The sequence below is a fragment of the Artibeus jamaicensis genome, unplaced genomic scaffold (genome assembly GCF_021234435.1).
Source record: "Artibeus jamaicensis isolate MK-2021 breed Jamaican fruit bat unplaced genomic scaffold, CSHL_Jam_final scaffold_847, whole genome shotgun sequence".
Taxonomy (NCBI): domain Eukaryota; kingdom Metazoa; phylum Chordata; class Mammalia; order Chiroptera; family Phyllostomidae; genus Artibeus; species Artibeus jamaicensis.
The window spans coordinates 27,212,023-27,234,877 of NW_026522057.1; the positions used below are offsets into that span (position 1 = coordinate 27,212,023).

General features: G+C 39.3%; 1 protein-coding gene and 2 pseudogenes across 7 annotated transcripts in view; 1 reads left to right on the plus strand and 2 right to left on the minus strand.

Moving 5' to 3' along the window:
- Positions 1-22,855, plus strand: part of RERE (arginine-glutamic acid dipeptide repeats) — a 387,180-nt gene that overhangs the window by 184,579 nt on the left and 179,746 nt on the right. The window lies entirely within an intron of this gene.
- On the minus strand, positions 6,665-6,779 carry LOC119055957 (uncharacterized; annotated as a pseudogene).
- On the minus strand, positions 15,875-16,862 carry LOC119055916 (L-lactate dehydrogenase B chain-like; annotated as a pseudogene).

Sequence of the window (22,855 nt, forward strand, 5' to 3'; positions counted from 1 at the left end):
CGAGTATGGATGTTGGCAACTGAAATGGGGAATAAAGGGGGTAAGTTTGAGACCAAATGTGGAACGTGCATTTCCCCAGGACCATTGGGACTCGTGGCCCGTGGATCTAAACTATTTTGGGTGCTGTCCTTTCAGGTGACTGTTTGTAGAATATTGTTCAGAAGTAGCTAGGCTTTTCTACAATGGCAGATATAGAATAAAACACTTTGAAAAGTGTGGGTTGGGGTGTAGACATAGTGCCCTCAGTTATACTCTGGTAATTCCTCTGTTGCCTGGTGGGAATGTGGGTTGTGAATGAGATGTAACACGTTGAAATGTCCGTTAATTATCCCTTAGAACACAGGACCCGGAGGTAGTGATCCATGAGGACTGTTTTTGTCTTACATCTTACCTTTTCTGAAAGCTGTGTGTGCACCTGTCATTTCCTTCCTTTGTGAGGGTGTAATGATAAAGCTTTCCTAAAGACAGGTGTAATTGTTCTGAGTAACTGCTATTAATCACTAAAGAAGTTAAGACCTGTCTTTCTCTTGCATGTAATCTGACTGTGGGGCTTAATGAGAAAATAACAAGAAAATAGCCATCACAGATGCACACGCACAATACAAGACACTAGCAATATGTAATGAGTCGTTCAGTTACAGTGTAGAACATTGCGATCTTGAGACTAAGAGAAGAGAGTGCTCCAAATGGGTGATAGCACTAGGAAAGTTTTGTGACGGTAGGTTTTGAGGAGCTAGGTATGGGTTTTTTTTGTTGTTATCTGTTCATTTTAAAGATTTTGTTTATTTATTTTTAGAGAGAGGGGAAGGGAGGGGGAAAGAGAGGGAGAGAAATATCTATGTGTGAGGGAAACATCAATCAGTTTGCCTCTCACACGCTCCCTTCCAGGACCTGGTTCCTAACCCAGGCTTGTGCCCTGACTGGGAATTGAACTGGTGACCTCTCAGTGTGTGGGATGATGCCCAGCCTTCCAATGAGCCATACCAGTCTGGGCTGTGTATGTGTTTGATACATTAGTACCATGTGGACAGGCAAAGTGGAGGAGACTTCCAGGTGTACATGTCAGGCTGTTCCTATAAGCAACATAGACAATGAGCTTGGTTAAGCTGGAAGTTGCAAGGAGAAGACCACAGGACAGCAATGAAGAGCACAATTTAGTGGATCTTGGGAGGCAGAGGTGGGGATATAAAATGGTACCAGATTATAAAGAATCTTAAAAAGGTGAGCTTTTTGCCCTGGCTGGTGTAGCTCAGTGGATTGAGCTTGGGCCTGCGAATCAGACAATCGCAGTTCGAATCCCAGTCAGGGCACATACTGGGTTGCAGGCCGGTTCCCTGCAGGCCAGTTCCCAGCAGGGGATGCACGAAGGCAACCATACATTCATGTTTCTCTCCTTCCCTTCCCCTCTACAGATAAATAAATAAAATCTTTAAAAAAAAAAAAAAGGTGAGATTTTTATGTGAGGCAGAAAAGGGCCTTTATAGGCTTTTTAAATATCCTGTAAGCTAATTTGCAAATCACTGCTTAGGAAGATTCATTGGGCAGCAGAAGGCAGTGTAGAGTGGGGAAAGACTAAGTTCCAAGTAGGTGGCCAGGGCCGTCATCCATGTATAAACTGAAGAGGACCAAGACAATAGCCATGGAGATATTAATAATTATAACAATCAGGAAAAGTCACAACAACAATTTCATGTTTAGATAGTTGCTAGTGTAATTTATCAAGAATTAGACCAGCAAAAGGTTCACATTATGGAAGCCTTGGAATTCTTGATGTAATAGCCATTCACAATGTAAGATGAAATGCAATATAGTGGATAAAAGTCTAATTTTAATCCCTGAAGAGAGATACTGACATTTTAAGGGACAAGTTAGCAGATCCCAATGTAGGCAGACAGACTCTAAAGTAGAGGTGGTGCAGCCACTTAGCGGGACACTTGACTACCATTTCAAAAGCCTCAGCTTTTAACAATCACCATATTGTTTCCACATATATCTAGGAAATGGTTTTTTTCTTTCAGGCTGATGTTTTCTTCTCTAATCAGTGTGGATGTTATTGTTAGATTGTTTGATTTACCACAATAGTCACTAGCCAGGATTTGCTGAATGGATCTAAAGTTTTTTCCTTAATAGTAAGCTTTTTCTATTAGCCTTAGTGATGGCCAGTATTTAATTTTTTAGCAGCAAAAATATTGTATTCACTGGAGATTTAAATAAGCTCATGATTGGTGCTGTACTCAGATACCATCATATGTAGGTTTGAGAAGATTCTGCTAGAAGATGGTAAATCTTTCAGTCAAGGTGATGCTGCATAAAGCTCACTGTATTGACTGTTCTTTAACGACACTTCATGCTGCCAAGTCCTTTGAGCTGGATCTGAATCAGATGCAGTTGGCAAAGCTCCCCCAGCCCCATGTGTGGAGCTCTCATAAATTCTGCAGGCACACAGATCTAATACAGTGTAATGAGAGAGCTGCTGGGGAAAAATTGATTACAGGGTTGCAGACAATATCATTAACGTTTCTTGCCATGATACACCAGATGTCTTCCCTAATAGACTATTTTTGTTAATTTAGTTTTTATAGGATGGCATTGATTGCATCATAATTTCACTTTCTTTGCATATTCAGGTATATGTGATCTGTGCTTCTACACTAATGAATGCAACAACTCATAAGATTTAATTTTATAAATTTCTAACTTGTTCATTTTTAAAGTATCAGTGCTGGAAAGACAACACTTTTACTTGTTGTTGAGAATCTGTTAACTTGGATGTCTTCTAGCAGAGTACTGTGTTTACTGATAGTTTGAAGCTAGTGAGGAAGGTGAGATAGTAAAGACAACATTGCCCAGATCCTCTGTAGACTGGGCAGAGGTGACCCTCCCACCTCACGCTGATCCCAATGTAGGCAGACAGACTCTAAAGTGGAGGTGGTGCAGCCACTTAGCAGGACACGCTTTCCTTTGTACTGTTGTGGGTGGGGCTCTGCAGGCTGGAGTCATTGGCTGCACCTGTCCCCTTCCCCACTGGGAGATCAAGGACTAGTTAGGGGGTTCATTAGCATTTTAATTTTTTAGTTATATCTTTTTGTGTTTAAGACCTCTGTCAAGTGGCTAACATACATAATATGAATAAGACAGAGGGTTGAGCTATTTTATATCAGTCATTTTTTTAACTACCAGTTTTGTTTTTGGTGCATTATCTTTAGAGAACATATTTTCTCTCTTGACATGTTCTTATGTTAATTAACTTTTCTAACCCTTAGTTTTCTTACTTTGAAAATGGGTATAATGTTACCAGCTACCTCAAAGGGTTATTGCAAAGATTAATGAAATAATTCATTAAATAGCATATAATAGGCATTTATTAAACATTATCTGTTAGCACACAGATGTTTGTCATATAAATTCAGATTTTAAATAAGTTGTCCAAGTTGTAGACATTCTTAATCTAGGCATAGGCCCCTAGGTGGGCTCTTTGAGTTTAAGAGGGTTTCTTGAAATTCCTTGCAAAGTCCTATATGTAAGAGCAACTTCCTGAAGAGAGTATACTTTTCAACCATAGATGCTAATTGATAGATTCCTAAAATGTTGAAAAAAATTTAAAAATTTAGATTAAGAACTATGGACAGTGGTGTTGATAGTGTGGTGTGAGAACCTTTTTAGTATCAATAGATTTTGTTTTTCTATTAGTACTTGTGGTGGTTATGCCGTTAGTGTTTTTTTTTTGTTTAAAAAATGCATGGCCAGCAGCTACTGTGAGTGCCCTTTTCATTGGGAGCCAGCCCTTCCACTGCCCCCCAGTCAAAAATCTGCATATAACTTTTGATGGCACTAAAACTTAAGTGTCTTGGTATCTGTGGGGGATTGGTTCCAGGACCCCTTGCAGATACCAAAATCGGACGATGCTCAAATCCCCTATAAAAAGTGGCATTAGATAAATGTGTAAAGTCAGTTGGCCCTCCACATCTGCTGACTCCTGGGTACAGATACAAAACAGTACAATAGTTATTGTAGTTACTGTAGTTATATGGTAGTTACTGTCTGGGTGGACTGGTGCAGTTCAAGTCCCTATTCTTCAAGTGTTAACTGTATACACATTTGAAAAATAATTCCTGTAGTCTGTTTTGTTTGTTAGTGTGTATATATTTGTTTCAGGTAAAACTTGGTACATGTAAGAAATTGGGTTTTGCATTTCCTTTGGAATAAATCCATTCTCCATCCAGATAAACCTGCCCATTAACACAGAGTGGGAAGCTAGAGCCCAGTGGCTTTCCCCACACCCTGTGGTTCATGAAGGGCTGCTTAGGCCAGAAGCCAGGTCTCCTGGGTCTCTGGTTAGTGCTCTTTCCACTGCTCCTCCTGACTTTTCTCCACCTGCAAGGGATGTCCTTCAAGTAAGCTCATGCGACTAGCTATTTACTTCCCAGCTTTTAGCTTGGAATCCTTTTCTTCATACCTGGTTCAATCCAGTGTTAGAACTGTTATTTTTTGCTTATGTAAGACATTTATCATTTTAAAGTATTGTTTCTAACACTGGTACTTCTCATACTTGGGACTTCAGTACCATTTATTAATTAAAAGTAAACATTTATTATAAAATGCATTAAAGTGGTTGTATTCCTACCTATGTGCTGCTTATAAAAAACTAATCCGCTCGCTTGTTTAGGTCTGCAGGAACTGCTCAGGATATCCTGCCTTTTCAGTATTTACTGTTGCTTTGCCAGTTGACATTACATATGCCAAAAATAATGATTGCCTTTTACCTTTGATTGTAGTTAAAGGTGTTAAAATGACTGAATTTTGAGAAAATTTGCCAATACCAATGCTGGAATTAATCAACTCCCTTAAATGAAAGTTGACTAATAACTGTTGGATTTAAATGTAGCAAGTTTAAAAAATTCTTAAAACACGCAATATGATACTGCTCCCTGATTAATTCCTTTCACTTGGAACAGTTATTTCCATACCCTACTCTCCCATAAAAGCAGATTGTTAGCTAGTTTGTTCTTAAGGCTTGTCTTCCCATCGTATTCTGCTACTTTTATTTTTTAACAAAAGGAGCATCAAGCCACATTTTCAGAACATAGATTTGAATAACCTTATGATTTTATAAAACTGCCTACTATTTAAGCAGTCTTTTTGTAATCACAGGTCTACGTGATATGCAATGATTACATCTAGATTTTATTGAACTTTCTTTTTTTAGGCATAGTGCACCACCCTTTATTACTCACAGACACTGTTAGGCCTTTCAACCTTGTATTTTGGGGGCTGTTTAATACTATTTGAAAAATGTCTAAGCAAGAATGTAGAGTTCCCAGGCTTTACAAGTTCCCCAGAATTAGCTTTACTAATATAAATTGCTAAAGACATTTCATGGTCTTCCATTCCATGGAAGTAGAGCTTGCAGTTTTGTTTAGCTTTGTTTTTAGTTTTACCCCTCATTTTAGGATATCATAGTACTTTTCTTTTGGTGGTGGTATATCTTATGACTAATATTAAGGCCATCAATAGAGTGCCAGGTTTTTCTTAGGGACTGGAGTGAAGTTTGCGTAATACACCTAAGGTTAATCAGTCGTTTTCAGAGTCTCTAGAAATTATGATGTCTCATGCCTGGAAGTTGTTATTTTCTGTTTTTATCTTTGGTCTCATGTTTTACAGTTAGATTGAATGTCTGGTACTTGCCATTTCTTTTTCTTTTTTTAAATAGACTTTATTTTTTAGAGCAGTTTTAGGTTCACAGCAAAACTGAATGGAAGGTACAGAGATTTCCCACATGCCTCCCTACCCCTACACGAATAGCCTCCCTCATTTTTAATATCCCTCACTAGAGTGGTACATATGTAATAATTAATTAACCTACATTGAACATCATGATTATCCAAAGTGAACATTAGGATTCACTCTTTGTGTTGTACATTCTATATGTTTGGACAACTTTCTAAAGCCAAGAATCCAGTACTGTTGTTGCATAAATAGTGTTTTCACTGAGCTCAAATCCTCCATGCTCTGCCTATTTCACCCCTCCCTTCTCCCTAAGCCCTGGAAACCAGTTATTGTTTTGCTTGTCCATAGTTTTGCCTTTTCCAGAATGTCATAGAGTTGGAGTTACACAGAATGTATAGCTTTTTCAGATTGGTTTCTTTCACTTAGTAATATGCACTTACTTTTCTTTATGTCTTTTCATGGCTTTTAATAGCTTATTTTTCACACTGAACAATATTCCATTATTTGATACCATAGTTTATCTTTTTACCTACTGATGGGCATCTTCCAAATTTTAGGAGTTATGAATGAAGCTGCTATAACATTTGCATGCCAGTTTTTGTGTGAACATAAAAGAAAATAAGTCTCCATGGTCTTTTTGGTAAGACCATGGAGTGAGATTGCTGGATTATATGGTAAGAATATGTTTAGTTTTTAAAGAAACAACCCAACTGTTTTCCAAAAGCATCCCTACCAGCAATGAATGAAGAGTTTCTGGTGTTCCACATTCTTACCAGCATTTAGTGTCAGTGCTTTGGGTTTTTGCCATTCTGGTAGGTGTGCATAGTGCTATCTCAGTGTTGTTTTAACTTGCATTTCCCTAATGAAATCGATGTGGAGTAGTATGTCTTCATACGCTTATTTGCTATCTGTATATCTTCTTTGGTGAGATGTCTGTTAAGATCTTGGGTTTAGTTTTTGCATGTCACCCTTGCACAGGGGCCACGCTAATCATTAACTCATTAATCTCTGTATCGTTCCAGTTTTAGTATACATGCTGCCAAAGCGAGCACCTGCGTTTCGTTTTTAATTGGATTGTTTATTTTCTTATCGTTGAGTGTAAGGGGTTCATATATATTTTGGATGACAGTCTTTTATGAGATTTGTCATTTGCAAATATTTTCTCCCAACCTATGGCTTCTCCTTTTCTTGACAGTGTCTTTTTCAGGACAGATATTTTGAATTTTAATGAAGTGCAGTTTACCAATTCTTTCTTTCTTTCATGGATTATGTGCCTTTGGTGTTGAATCTAAAAAGGCACCACCATAACCATGGTCATCTAGGTTTTCTTAGAAACTTGTAGGAACTTCATAGTTTTTTGTTTTGTGTTTAGGTCTGTGATCCATTTTGAATTAATTTTGGTAAAGGGCATAAAATCTATTGGATTTTTTCATGTTGATGTTCAGTTATTTAGCATCATTTGTTGAGAAACTATCCTTTCTACACTGTGTTGCCTTTGCTCCTTTGTCAAATATCAGTTGATGTGGGTCAGTTTTGGGGCTCTACCTTACTTTGTTCTGAATGGAAAGTAATATGCAGACATCTTGACTGTTTACTTCCTAAATATTTGTGTGTATTTCATAGAATGAGGACATTCATTTATATAGCCCTTGCATACTGTATTTTGCCATATATAATGCATACTTTTTTTGCCCAAATTTTTGAGGGGGAAATAAGGATGCACATTATACATGGGTAGTACCTGAAATACCTTGTATCTGTTCTTGTGTTTTATAATTATGTGTTACATAAGATTTCTTGTACCATAGTATGTTAAAAAATAAATGCTAGAATTTGCTTATAATACAAAAAAGTATCTAAATATAATTAAATAAAAATAGAATTAAAAAATTAAAACAAAAGATTTTTTCCCTCTGAAAGTTTGGCCAAAAATGTGGGTGCGCATTATACACTACAAAATATGGTAGTTACCAAAATCAGGAATTTTAACAATGTGATACAATGTTATAATCTAATCTATAAACACATTTTGCCGTACTTCCCCACAGTGCCTTCTGTAGCTTTTTTTTTTGACCTACTATCCAGTTCAGCATCACACTTAGCATGCCTCTTTAGTCTCCTTTAACCTAGAGTAGCTCCTTTGCCTTTTTTTTTATCTTCCATCACGTTGGCGTGCCTTTAAAGTATACAGTCCAGATATTTGTAATTCATTGTTTCCTAGTTATTAGATTTAGACTATGCATTTTAGGCAGGACTATTGTATTAATGGCGTTGTGTCCTAAGTGCCTTACATTAGAGGGGCATATGGGATCAGTTCATAACATTTTTTGGCAATGTTAACTTGTATCACTTAGATAAATTACTGAGTTTCCTGTTGTAATTAATAAGTAATTTGTAGGGAGAAACTTTGAGACCATGTAAATATTCTATTCTTCACCAAGTTTTCACATACCTATTAGCACCTATTGATTATTTTTGCCTGAATCTCTGTGGCAGTTGCAGAATGTCACCCTTTTGAAAACCTTTTCCTTTTTGTACTACCACTGAATCTTTGGAAAATAGATCATCATTCACCTATCATTAATTTAAATTTGGGATTTTTGAGTAAAATGTGAGAGGGGTAGAGAGAGAGGGGAAGGCAGGCAGGCAGGAAGGAGAGAAAGACAAAGTGAGAGAGAGAGGTGGGGGATGGAAAACTTTTGAGTCCTCAGTTTGTTTATTGTAGTAGTGCAAGGGCTTTATAAATTTTCAGACCCTTTTTTGTAGAAAGGAAAAATCTGTTGGGGTGTTCCGTTTCATTTTTAGGCTCCAGGAGAGAGAAAAGCTGCTTGGAAGAAATAGATCGTGGATGTGGTTTTTAAAAAACACATTTTTACTGTTGAAATTTTGATATTGGTTTGATTCACATTAGCAACATTTGCTAATGATCAAATTACTTAAATTTCTCTGTACCTCAGTTTCCTCACTTGTAGAACCAGAATATTATTTTAGTTGTTCTAGTGTCCAAGAACTCCCCAGGAGATTCTGATGGGCCAGCTTTAGTGAATGGCAGTCTTGGCTTCCACCCGGTGACTGTTATAAATACAGATTAGTCATGTCCTTTGCAAGATGTAGAACTTTTGGTACAGTTCCAGTACCTTTTATGTTTCTCAAACCTGAGTATCTTATGTACCTAAAAAATGATTTTTGTGGTTCTCTGATATTACTTAATTTCCCACCTTCTCCAGCACACAGATTAGGTATAATCTGTTTATTTATATCCCTAATACAGCTTTAAGGGAGCATTTATAAATTAATTTAGACCAAACTACAAAACCAATAAAATTCTAACTAGCAACATTATTATTATTAATCATCATTCTGGGACATTTTTTATTGTTTTTAGAGAGAGAGCTAGGGAGAGAGAGAAACATCAGTGTAGAGAGAAGCATCAATTGGTTATCTCTAGCCTGGGTTGGGAATCCCACCCACAACCTGGGTACACACCATGACCAGGAATTGAACCTGCAACCTTTTGGTTGCAGGACAATGCACTAACCAACTGAGCCACACTGGCCAGGGCTCAACATTCATTAATGAGTGATGATGATGTTTTGCTGAAATGAAATAGTCACTTTTGACATAAATTTGTGACTGACTGCATAAGCAGGCCCAGATTATTAGGTACTGGACATGCATACTTGGCATGTTAAGACTACTGCGTTCCTCGTGATTCTCAATTTTCTATCACTTTTATTATCACTGAGACACCTGTATTAAAAGTATTTTGCCATGATTTGACTTTGCCCTTGCTTGGCACACATGTAGCATGTTGCATTTATCTTATTTACTTACTAGCTTGTGACAGTTATGATAGTAGTACTTAGTTATTTGATTGTATGTAAATTTTTTCAGAGTCAAAATGATGTAGCTCTAAATTCTGTTAATGAAATTATAAAATAAATAATGCAGAAGATGAGTATATTATAAAATGTAAGATACAAATTGAAATGAAAATAAAAATTAATCCTCTTCATCTCCCACCTTCCCATCTCCTGCTCCTTTTCAGGGAGCGACAACTAGCCTGTGTCTGTGACATCATGCCGTGGCCACTTAATGTCTGTAGTCTCCTTTTGGTCGGAGTGAATGAAGGAGCAACGTTTCATCCACCTTTTGTTTGCAGCACCTAAACCAGTGCCTGACTCTGATAGGTTGCTCCTTAACCATTGAGTTAATAGTTTGATTCATTTTTAAGACAGGGGGAAAAAACCCACTTTTTACATTTCAGTCAGGTAATGAGGGATTTTTAAAAAAGGAATACGTTAATTGTGGCTGAGTTGGACCATCAACAGAGGAAGTATTGCATTTGATACAGTCAAGAGAAATATTGACCAATACTAGGCAGAAAAACCTAGTATGCATGTTTATTTTTTTTATAAGGAATCGGCCAGTGTGTGTTTATTTACCCTGTCTTCCACTTCCTATGAAAGTGAGAGTGGTATGGGACAGGAGAATGTTCCTGGCTAAGGTTATAGCAAGTAGACATCAATATATAGCTCAAGTTAAATATTTTTTTTTGCTAACCTGTTGGAATTCTCATGGGTTTGTGAAACTCATATAACATACACCTTGTCCACATGTGCACATCAGCTAACATAGCATGAGGCTTTTTTATGGTTTTGTTTGCATTTACTTAATATTGGGTCCATAATGCTGGTTTTGGGCCTTTTGCATCTGTATTAGAAGGGAGCTTGCTGTGCTCTTACCACAGAAAAATAGTTCATCCCCACATAGAGGAACATGTTGTGAGGCTGCTGCCCATGGTTACAGTTTTTTGACAGTGATGATTCTTTCTGATGCCTGAATTGAATGGAGTGTGTTGCTTCCCTGCCCTTGGTGGGGCCTTGTAACAATTATAGTTTGGATGGAAGAGCAGAAGAACCTAAAAAAGGTAGCTACAAATGTCTTTGCTGTCCAGTAAAAGATTTGTGTGCTGATCTTGGACCTGAAGCTCTCGGGATTAGGGTACCTTGATCCATAGGATCTTGGAGGGATGCTTTAGAATACAGGTGGCAAACACAAGGCCCGTGGGCCAAATACAGCTCTCCACCTTGTTTTATCCAGCCTGAGGGCACCGAGCTCTCCCTTACTTGTTAGGGAGTAGTTACATTTATACAGTCCCAAAATTACATTCAGCCCTTTGAAGGCAACCACAAGGCTGATGTGGCCCCGAGTGAAGATGAGTTAGACACCCCTGCTTTAGAATCACATTGAAAGGCAAATTAGCAGCAGGAATGTCTGCCCCCAACTCCCACCACCCCTCTCACATACTTCGTAGAAGGTGGGTCTCATTGTCCACAGCATAAAGAAAGCCGAGTGATGTGATGGAATATTAGGGTAGTGAAACTCGAGTGTAGGACATTCTGTCAGGGATGAGAGCAGTTTGATTTGTATTTGAATCAGAAATCATTGTCTCATTTTCAGTTTAAATTTTTGAGTGTTTTTACGGTATATAAAGATGCAAGAATATGGATAAACTAGTATTACCACTAAATTTAATACTTAGTTCATTTTCCCTGAAAATTTAGGAACTTTATGACCTTACATGTTGGAATGGGGAAACAGTGTTTGATACTTCGTGCCTTCCGCTGGTGTTTTCCCTTTTGTTAATAATGTCTTCTTGGATATATTAGAAATGTCCACAGATGTCCATAGATTGGCACACCTACATTATGATCGAATATCAGTCTGCTCTTAAGATATTGAGCAAATTTGTTAACAAACAAGATGAGAATGTAGAAAGATATCTGATGCATTGTGAAAATTATTTAACAGAAAAAGCAGCTGACGAGTGATAATTGACTGATATGTTTAATCTGTAGAACTTGAAATGCTGCTATGGTTACTGTGGGTTAAGTAAGGAAGGCTCATCCATGAGACCAGGGGTTTTCTAGACATAGCCTGAAGAATGACAAAAAACCAAGGCGATAGGTTAAGGATTGCATGGCAAGAAAGGCACTGTGATTAAGTTCCTTGATGTCACTGAGTTATAAGGCTGAAGATAACACTTTCCTTCTGCTGAAAACAATAATCAATATTCACTCGTTGATGGGCTAAATTATTAAAAAGAACCATTCTTGCAGTATTTCATTATCTGGGATTTGCCCCAGCTGGTGACTTGTCTCATAGGGATGCTTGCTGGGCAGTTTGTGCTAAAATTAATTTGGTTGGCTGGTGGAGCCCTTTGGATAATTCCTTTCCATTTTATAATGCTCTTGAATACATTTATGATTTACCTATTCCTAAGTGGCCTTGTGTCCTTTGGAGTTTTTAAACAGTGTTCGGCACATGTACACCTTTGTTTTAACCTTGATTTTTTTCTCTCTATAGCTGTGGATGGGTGGTTAACAGATTATTTTATCAATACTGTTAGCAAACATCAAATGCAGTTGGCATATTAGGTCAACCTGATGCACCGATTAATATACACTGAGTTTTATATTCTTCCCATATGAAGAAATTAATGTAAATTGACTTCTTTTGTAGTTTTTAATGGGGTCAAGGATTTAATCTGTTAGATGGCTGGTGTAATTTCAGGCAACCAATTTGCCAAAGAAAGCAACCCCATTTTTGTGAGCTTCAGTGGAGGAGAAAAGAAACTAGCATAGTGCTGTTAGTGGAACTGGTCCCATTATAATGCAAAGGTTGGGAATGCAGAACAGGAAGAACCTTTGTGGGGAGTGCTTTGCCATCCTCCACCAGGCTGGGAGAAGTTATGCAGGAGGCATTGTCACCAGGAAATGTCATTGGACTTGTCCATTGTACTGGAATCTTCTGGGTGAAGTTTGAAGCCTTCTGCTCTTCTAACAGTCTGAGGAGAGTTAAGACTCTCCCTGAATGTTTTAAAATTGATGGTGTGATACATTCTTTGGGGAGAGTCAGTACTGTTGAAAGACCTAATTCAGCCCATCTCAAAGAGCATGGTCAGCTCATTAAAGCCTGGTTAAGGGGATTTGTCCCTGTAGTGGAACCATGATGTGAGGTGATGTAAAATCACGTTTTTGCCTTCCTGCTGGAATGGAGGGGAGAGGATTGAGGGGGCAGGGAGACTAATGAAGAAAGGATGGGAAGAGAGCAAGGCCTTGGAAAACTATATGGCTGACTACAGAGCCTTGGTAGGGGCCAGTGTGTGTAGAATGCAGCCGAGCGGTGCACAGCTGCTGGGGACAGGCTCCAGTGCCGGAGAGCTCACCCGGGAGGAGCGAGTCTCAGGTAGCATCCTAGTGTAGGTGGATCTGTGGAGAGAGCTGCTGTTTCTCAACACAGCAGCCCAGCGCACTCTCAGCTTCATGATTTTGTAGAAGCTTGGGGGGCTGGGAATGCCCTTCGAGTCCCACCTGTCACTAGCTGTGGGCAGCCTGGTCTTCCGCAGTTCATTATTTTCTCTTCTGTGCTGTCTTTCCGCCCAGCCTGTTGTTTTGGGGCTGCTTTTTGTGGTGTGCTGTGTGTCCACTTGTTCCCCATTTCCTCAACCAGATTCACAGCTCCTACTTCCTGCCCTGTTCGTTTGGTTGAATGGATGAGTAAAGAACATGGGTGTCGGTCTGCCCAGGAGAGAGAGGGTAGAGGCATTACAGCAGGTCGGTCTGATGCCAGTGAGGAAATCTTCAGGACACGTGCGGTGTCCTGTCACAGTAAACTGGAGAACACAATCAAAGTTTTCAATGCATTTTATTAAGGTGCTTTCAGTGCAGTTGAAATTCTTCTGAGCATGCTGCTCTGTCTGAAAAGAGACACGTTGCCCTTTTATATTTTGAGGGGCAAAGGCAGAAGGGCTGAGACATAGACATCCTTTGTTCTTATTTCCTATTTGGATGAAATGACACCTTCCTCCTGGTTTTTGAGGAAATATAACTAACCATAGTGACTGCTGAGTAACAGGCAGTGAATTGAGCACAGGAATGGGTCTCCCAGAAGATAAACTGGAAAACTGTTGACAGGATTGATCATTAACAAAAAAATTTCAGTGAGCTCTGGCTGGTGTGGCTCAGTGGATTGAGCACCAGCCTGTGAACCAAAGGGTCACCGGTTTGATTCCCAGTCAGGGCACGTGCCTGGCTTGTGGGCCAGGTCCCCATTTGGGAGCGTGTGAGAGGCAACCACACACTGATGTTTCTCTTGGTCTCTTTCTCCCTCCCTTCCTAAAAAAAAAAAAAGAATTCAGTGAAAAGTTCATTTACAAAATTACAGTGAAACTTCCTTGCTTACAGACTTTACTGTCCCAATCATATCAGGCATATGTGCACCTCACCACGGAACCCTGCTTTCAGGCCCACTGGGAGAGTCCATACTGCAGAGGTGGTTCCTTCTCTGGGACAGCACCGGGCCGCAGTGGTGTTGCAGACTGCCTGCCTTCATACCTCTTTTTTAGAGATGCAATTTCAGTGTGCTCATTTTTATTCTTACCCCCTTTTATAGTTTTATATTTCTTCTCCCCATGGACTTATTGTTTGGGCTATTATTTTAGAGATGTCATTTAACAAGAAGTAACATGAATTTCTTTGAAAATTCAAATGCTTGTTCAAAAATTAGTATCAGTACAAATTAAATAGTTAAGCACTTGCTATTTTAGCTACGGATGGAAGCAGTAAGAGGTGAACCCCAGTTAACATTCCCTTTTAACTAATACATGCCATGGGCATCTGTTACGTTCAGTAATGGTTTTGACGTTCCTCTCAGGTTGTTTTTGGAGTGTTGGCCCTTGAGCACTGTCACACATCCTGTGTCAGCACTGTTGCCCAAAGATCCACGCCATGTCATACGTCTCCTAAGTTAACTCATTAGAGAAATGTGTCTTCTTATTCAAACTGGGTTTTTCTGTATACAGGAGATGAAATATCAGTACAGGTTGCTAGATTTCTGTCCTAGACTAGTTCGTCTCTGGCATACTGGTTGGAGACGTTTTATGCTCGGGTCAGCCTTTTTCTGGGTAGTCTTACTATCTCATGAACGAAAGCTGCATGAGACAAAAGGCTCACTCCTGCCTGTTTCCAGAGAAGTGCTGTCTTATTTCGAGCCACTGCTCAGGTATCTGACTACTAGCATCATTACTTATTGACAGATGCTTTTTGTACCCAGGGGTGACAAGTGTTTTTGTAAAGGGCCAGATAGTAAATGTTTTCAGCTTTGTCTGCTCTGGCAACTATTCAGACTCAGCCATAGACAGTATGTGACAGTGTGACTGTGTTCCAGCACAACTTTGCAGGGAAAGGTTGGGGTGTAGCCTCCAGGCTTCTCCTTAAGCCTAATATAAACTGAGGAGGATAATTCCCACTCAGAACTCTCTGTTCTTCTTCGTTATGGCCGTACGCCTTAAAGGTTGAGTGTGGTCTGCAGTCAGTAATTGCTTTTACCTTTCCTATATTAGTTTGAACTGGTGAATATTGCACATTTACCACTTATCAAATTAATCTAATTTATATCAAAATCCTATCTATAAATATGATTTTGTGTATGTGGGTATATAGTATGCTAACAAATAGATATTCTTTGCAAGAACCCATTCTCACTAATGATCCTTGAGGATTTTTACAATATATTTGGATACTAGGAACAATGAAACATGTGGGGTGTTTTTGGTAATTAGTTTATATCTGGAGAGAAAATTTGAAAAGTTAAATGTGCATAATAAAATACATGAAAGTTCATGTCTTAATTTTTCTTATGGCTTTTTTCTAATATCAAAAAAATTTGGAACAAAATATTCAGGATAGCAGAAGAGCTCTTTAATATACATTCAATGAAAAGTATGACTTTTCTGTTAAGTTAGTATTTAATAGGTAAGTATTGATATGAGAAATAGTCTGGCATTTTATTGCTGATGAAATAAAACATGTCATACCCACATAGGCAAAGCAAATTTACCCAAATAAAAATTAGTGTACAGTCACAAATGAATTGGCTGATCCTAACCATCAGCTTTTTGGTTTTCACACTACAATAGTTCATTTCATTTGTTCAAGGGCTCCTATTGCAGGCACACACACAGGCACGGGCTTTGATTCTGTGAGCCCAGATTCACATACTTAGGAAGATAAAAACAAATTGTGCATGGGTGGTAACTAGAGGCACGTGGTTAATCACACTGTAGTTTTTATATTTCAGTAGCCTAGAAGCCTGAAGTCAGTAGGTCTTTGAGGTCCTTCTGGATGTCCCACAGGGTATCTGCACTTTTCTTGAGTTGAACAACCTCCTCATCCTTCAGTTTCTGCTTAATTCCTGAGCATTCATGATACATGGAAGATTTAGGAAGACTTTGTTCTCAATGTTGTAAATTCCCTTCACCATTGTTGAGACTGGACGAATCTTGGATATATTTTTCAACATAGATTCAGTGAGATCAGCCACATAATCCAGTAGCTCAGCCGGTGTATCCTTTTAGCTTAATGATTTCATAGGCACTTTCAACCACCATTTGATGCACTTCCTGCAGTCTTCACTGTCATTGTCCATTCCTGCTTCTGGAGTCAGTTCCTGGAGAGAAATGCCTGCCGTGTTCACTCCAGTCCACACCACACCGCCACACTTGAGTCTCCATGTCTCCATGTCTCCATGCACTCCCAAAATCCATCTCCGGCAGCTGCTGGGATGAGTGCCAAGTTTTCAGCCATAAGATAGTGAAATCTGGCAGAATCCAGGTTACATCCACTTCTAGGTATCATATGGGAGAATTTCCAGTGTGTTAGAAGCCATAATTACGATGCAATCAAGGCTGTACTTGATGACTGAGGAATAATGAATGTGAAGACATTAACATTCCTCTGCAATAGGTTGAGATGATTCTCTCCCTCGTGCGGCCAAACTCCTGCAGTTACTACCACAAACTTAGAATTGGTGGTCATAGTGTAATCTTTATCTGCCACAATTTTAGGTGTCTGAAGAAATAAGCTTCCATGCTGCAAATCCATCATTTCTCCTTTGAGTTTATCTTCCAAAACATCCACAAGAGCTAGCTTATCAACCAGGGACGTTCCTAGAATGCTGATGCTACATGCCATACCAACTTGTGTGACACCCACGATAATGATCTTATTGTTTGGGATTGCTGCCTTGTCTTCTGCAGCTGGTACAATCAGTTTTTCCTTAAGAGTTGCCATTGTGCATAGGAGAGAGAAGATTCTACCATTGGCTTTTGAATAATACACTTCTGCACACAAGGGCATCCTAGATGGTGAATGGGGATGGCTCTGTGCCAGACTTTTGCATCACTGAAAGAAAGCACAGAGCTCATCTGATTAACAGTGGTTCTCAGAATTCTTATTTGTATTAAAAGACAGTATGTTGTTATTATTATTATCATCATGACATTATTACACAAATTATTTTTAAGAAATATTACTTATTGACAAATTTTATTTGTATTCAGATAGAATATTGTGTTTCAAATTTTATTTGGGACTAGAGTTTGAGGATTTATGTCATAACCTAAACTAATGTGATTTGTATTATTTGCCCTTAGTTCAGTTGCTACATTGATGGCTAAATTATTATAAAATTGCCTGTGATTTTTACCCCTTCATCTCCTTTTCACAGATGCTTTGTTACAACTGTAAAAATGCAATATACTGATTGTAGCCATTGAATCTGATTTTGTCTTCACTAGTTGACCATGGCATTTTTTGTTGCACCTTTTATCCAGTGGCATACTCACTTTATGTAATTTGTTGTGAGAACACCACTGATCATTTATAGTTTATTTTACTAATGATCACGGTAAGTAATTGCACTTCACTAAGAGGTAGATTGTTCTTATGGAGAGAGTAGCCAGTTGGGTTCTGTTTTTAGTTCTGTTATCAATGCTTCCTAGCTGTGTGTTACTATTTAATCTTCTAGAACATTAGTTTCCATATATGTCAAATTGAGAATGTGTGTCCTGCTTACTTCACAGTTATTTTCATGTGAGAATAAAAATAGGTAATATAGTGCTTTGAAAATTTTACATGGCTTTACAGATACAGGAATATGAGTTATAAAGATTGGCTGTATATAATAAAAGTAAAAACCCAAATCACAGTGGTAAAGTCTGTATTCTCATGGAAAACAAGGTGTTTTTCAGGATGTGCCATATGCGTTTGGTAGAGGGATCCTGATCCTCAGGTGTCTTAACTTCCTACTCTTGGCTCTGTTGTCCTGAGTGCAGGTTTCCATTCTCAAGGTTTCCTCATGGTCACAGATGGCCACTTCAGCTACAGCTGTCAGAGTCATGCTCCAGGACAGTATTGTCAGGTCATGGCCCAAGGACTGAACTGCATGCCACTAGTCCACCAGAGATAAGTACAGAAACTGGAAGTAATTGTTTAAAAACTATAATTTATAGACATTTGGCACTACCACAGTGTTTTAATTGTTTTTAAAAAGTATTACTCCACAGCGGATTGAGGGAAACTGGTCTTTCCTCCAGCCAGGCAGCTGGAGAAGAGCACACAGGTGAGAGCTAAGGTAGGCCCATTCCAGAGCTTTGCTAGTCGTCCTGTCCAACAACTCGGGTTTACATATATCTTCAAGGGAGGCCGGAGTTGATTTTGGCTGGGCTCCCGTAATACAGAGGCTCCAGTATTAAGGAGAATGGAAGTTGACTTAAGCAACCAGCAGTCTCTGCCACAGTCGGACATGTGTGAAGCCTTGGTCAGCACCATTTAACACAGAGTCAGGCCCACAGACTCAGCCCAGTCCCTGAGAATAATGACCCCAGGGGCTGCTGCCATTTCTGGAGATTAGGAGAACTAGCACATGTCTCAGATGGAAAACACACCAGGAATGCCAAAAGCAGAATAAAATCCTGTGGAGGTTATATAGTTCTCATTTGTAGAAAAGAACATTTTCAAGAGATACTAAATTTATATTTTCATAACTTAGAACTAAATCTGTGAATTCAGTTACAACTATAAATAAAACCTTATCTTAAACCCACTTTTCTTTACACAGATACGATTAAGTTTGATTCACCTAGGATCAGATGTAGAAGTAGAACTTGCAAAGATGACTTTTAAAAGGTACCTTTTAAAGTGGTTCAGAATGGACAGGAGCTTCTTTTGTATGTTGTATATAGGGTGGAAATTGCAGGGAGGGTTTAAAAGACAATTTTATAAGAATGAATTGGCCTGTGATTTAGTTGAATTTTGTATTTTCAAATCTTAATTTCATTGTCCTGTTTCATTGACAAGGAGCAGTATCACATAAAATATTTTCACTACTAATATAATTCTTCACATTGGCATTGTAGTATTTTTCTGTTGTAAAAGTCTTTGTTTCCTGTTAGTATGTTAAGTCAATGTATATTAAACCACTTCATTATGTAGCATTTGATACTAGGCACCTTCAGAGGAAGAGATTAAAAAAAGAATGATAGGAAAAAATCTGAATTCCTACCCTCAGCATGTGCAGTTGTTTGCAGGAGGTGCCAGAGTATAAGCAGATGTCTTTGCAGTAGCTAGAGAGCAGGGCGTTTGCCATGGTGGCATGGAGTACAGATGGGGCCCCAAGCTCCGGAACCTGTCCAGTGTTTAAGGTTCAGGAGGAGGTGTCCTAATTAACTGGTGAATTTGGGGTTGGCTTTTACAGACATGGGGCAATGGAAGAGAGAGGGAAACGGGCCCTAGCTGGAGAAACTGTTACCCCCGACTGGTGGTTGTCCTCTGTAGTTCTCATTCTATGGGTAATTTTTAGTTGTAGTGACTGGATTTGGAATGTGGGAGAATGATGGGGCTGGTCCATTAAATGACTTATATAGACAATTTTGCATTGAAAATAGATGGTTGATGTGTCTTTTTATCGGCAGTAGTGATTGGTATTTTATCTTTCCTTTTAATCTGCGAAGTTAGTGCTGCTGGTCATTTGCCATTCACTGTCAGTGAGAAAATCTCCCCTGATCTGACATGGTCAGTGGCTGCTGGGATATCAGGACTTGCTTGGTTTCACATCATCTTTCTCTTGACCATTTTGTTTGAAGAATATGTATCTTTTCCTCTTGTTTTATCCCAGAAAAGTCTCCTCACACCAAGTTATTCACAGTGGAAAACTCGCCCTATCTGCGAGCACAGGCGGCTTGATCTTTACTCTCCTGCTACTCCGTGGAAGCTGGGACAAGATGTGGGGGCTCTGATGGCAGCACCACGGGAACCTCTTGCAGTCCTCTCTTCAGGTTTCAACTGGAAGAGGCCCACCAGCGTTTTCCGTCTTAGTGAACTAACATTCAGGAAGCTTGTGCTCAGTTCTTAACGTGTGAAATAGCTGAGTAAGTTTCCGTTGTCCCAGACATCAGTTGAATTGGGATAGTTTGGAGACTAATTGCTTGGCAACTCTTTCTACTCAGCAGTTCTTCAGTTGTTTCCAGAAAAAGAAACTGCGAGAGGATTCTGGGTAAGCCCAGGCATGTGGTCAGTGGGAGGGAAGCAGCAGTTGTGGATCAGCATGGTTGCGGAGGCTGCAGGGTGAGAAGTCAAATCACCTTACAGTTAAGGGGGGAATGCAATTTGAGGACTAGATTTTCCAGATCAGCAAAATAACTGTGTGTTACCCCACTGCCTGGAAGCATTCATTGCCTTCTTTACTGCCTTTCGAAGGGTGAATTAAGAATAGAAAAATTTCAGGTTTTGCTTTGGAAAGCATAAAGACCTGGTTTATATACTTTCCCCAACAGTATCATAATCAGAATACCAACTAAACTAGTTTAGCTTTTGAGTGAAATGACTTGGAGGCTGCAAAGAGGTTCACATTTTCCCCTGTCCTCGGGGCTTCTCTGGCTTACTACTTTAATTCTGTATAGTTTCATGAGTTAATTAACTCTGTAAATACATTTTAAACTTCTTGAGGGAACAACATGTTTGAAACATTCTTGGTATTCTTTATGGTCCCTAGTACTGCTCAGTGTGGCTTGTAGGCTCTTTCTCAATTTGATGGATTCATTCTGTATCTTTGAGTGACTGGCTCCTCGTGCTTGAGGTCTCCACTCAGATGTCACCTACTCTGGAAGGTTGTTCTGACCACAGTCTATCCATGGCCTCATCCCCTTTCTTTCTTTATTTTCTAAGCTGTTGCCCAGTTTTAATGTCTTCATGTTTTTATAACACTGATCATCATCTGAATTATCTTTTATTTGTTTACTTGTTTCCTTTCCCCAACAGAAACAAACTCTGTGAGAGCAAACATCTCATCTTATTCTGTGACTGTTTAATAAATAGTTGCTAAATGAATTAATGAAAATGTTAATAAATATTTGTGAGTTAGCAAATTGTAATTGTTTGTTTTTCTTTATCTGGGGTGGTGGTTTCTTTTGCCACATTCTGCGGTTGTGCGTTTTGGTGGTCAGCATAGAAGATGGTCGCAGGGAGGTTCCATGAGAAGGAGGGGCCTTGGGCCCCCGTTTATACTTCAGGGGTGATTTGGATTTTAGTTTAGGAAGGTTTTGTTAGGAAAAGACAAATAAATAAAAGGCCTGTCTCCACCTTATGACATTTGTGTATCTGGAGCTCTGCTTTAACTGATGATAGTTAGTTGCCGTTGCCCGTTGCTGAGGGGATTTGGCACATACTGCCTTTTTATCCTGGGCTGTGGATGCTGTTGGTTGCTCAGGCACTGGCTGTCTTTTGGGTCAGGTGGTAACACTTGGTACAGTCAGCTGTAGGCTCTGGGCCACAGTCACATGAAACAAAGCACGGCCACTCAGAGAGACTGGAAAGGGCACTTGCCTTTAGAAGGGGTTGTAAAAAGGTGGTTTGGGGACTTCTTTAGTCTCAGTACCTTTTAGGGACTTTTGATGAATTTTAAAAGATACTGGCATATTTCTGAAAGAGAAGTATTAGAATATGCCAGATTTGCAGGTTGGAGTTTAAATGAGGGTTTTCAGTGGCTTATTTTAAATTACTCCAATGTATTCATTGTTTTTTTAAATATTTCTGTACAGTTCAGCCAACACTCATTAAATGAAGCATAATAGTAAGTCCATTGTGTAGAAGGAAGGAGATGTGAATCACTCTCCCCCTCAAGAATGACCAGCTCCCCATGCAGGGAAGGGGATGTTTGCCCATTTTATGTGTTGTAGTAGCTCCAGGGCATTACAATGCCTGACACATAGAAGGAGCTTAATAAATACTTGTTGAATGTAAAAATAGGAATAAAATGTGGCCTCTGTACTCAGGGGGTTCAAGACAAGTAGGAGGGATGAGACATGCCTGTCAGGAGTCACTACATACTTGGCAGAGAATGTGGGCATGGAGAAGTGTGACTGCTTTCAAAGGAAAAGGAGGGATTGGCCTGGGGCGCCCCGAAGTGGCAGCTTTGAGCTGGGCCTTGAAGGTTCGGAAGAATTTTGACTGGAGAACAGAGACCCTTTTGAGACAAAGGATAGAGGCAGAATATTTTTGTTGAATATCACAATCTAGCTCGGTTTGGTGAAGGGAATAGTCTGTGGTAGAACTTGGAAAGAGATGCCTAACCCTGAAAGCCATGCTGAGAAATTAGATTTTATTTGTTAGCCATTGGGGAACCATGGATGGATGAGTACATGATCAGACTATGGTTTTAGAAAATTGGGTTGAACATAGAAGTCATTAGGAAGCTACTAAAATAGCTCAGATGAACCAGAGTGAGGGCCTGATCTGGGTTGCTATTAGTGAGGAGTTGGAGGGGAAGAGGGAAACTTGTAGTTATGAAGCAACATTTATCTGCTGGGCAACAAAAATATAAGTCCTTGTTTTCAACCAGTCTGTATTGTAGGTAGGGAACAGTTAGAATTCAGTGGAATAATTTGAGGTATGATGTGTAATATTCACTGAGGATTCTTGTAGTGTTTCCTTATAAGGGTATGCAGCAGTGATTCTGATTTTTTAGAGTTTTGAATGGCAGCTCAGAAAAGTTAAGTAACTTTCCTAGTATCATATAGTGTAGTATATAGCATATTGAGTCAGATTTTGAACCTAGCCTGTGCTTTTTTCCTATAAGGTGTTCCAAAGAGAACAGATGAGCAAGACGCTGGAGACAGGATGTCCAGGCTTTTTTGATCATTGACTCTGTTAGACGGTGAGGGAAGGAGATGAGGGGCCCTGAGGTTTTGAGACTGAAACTGGGAAGACATATTTGTTCTATCACCGGA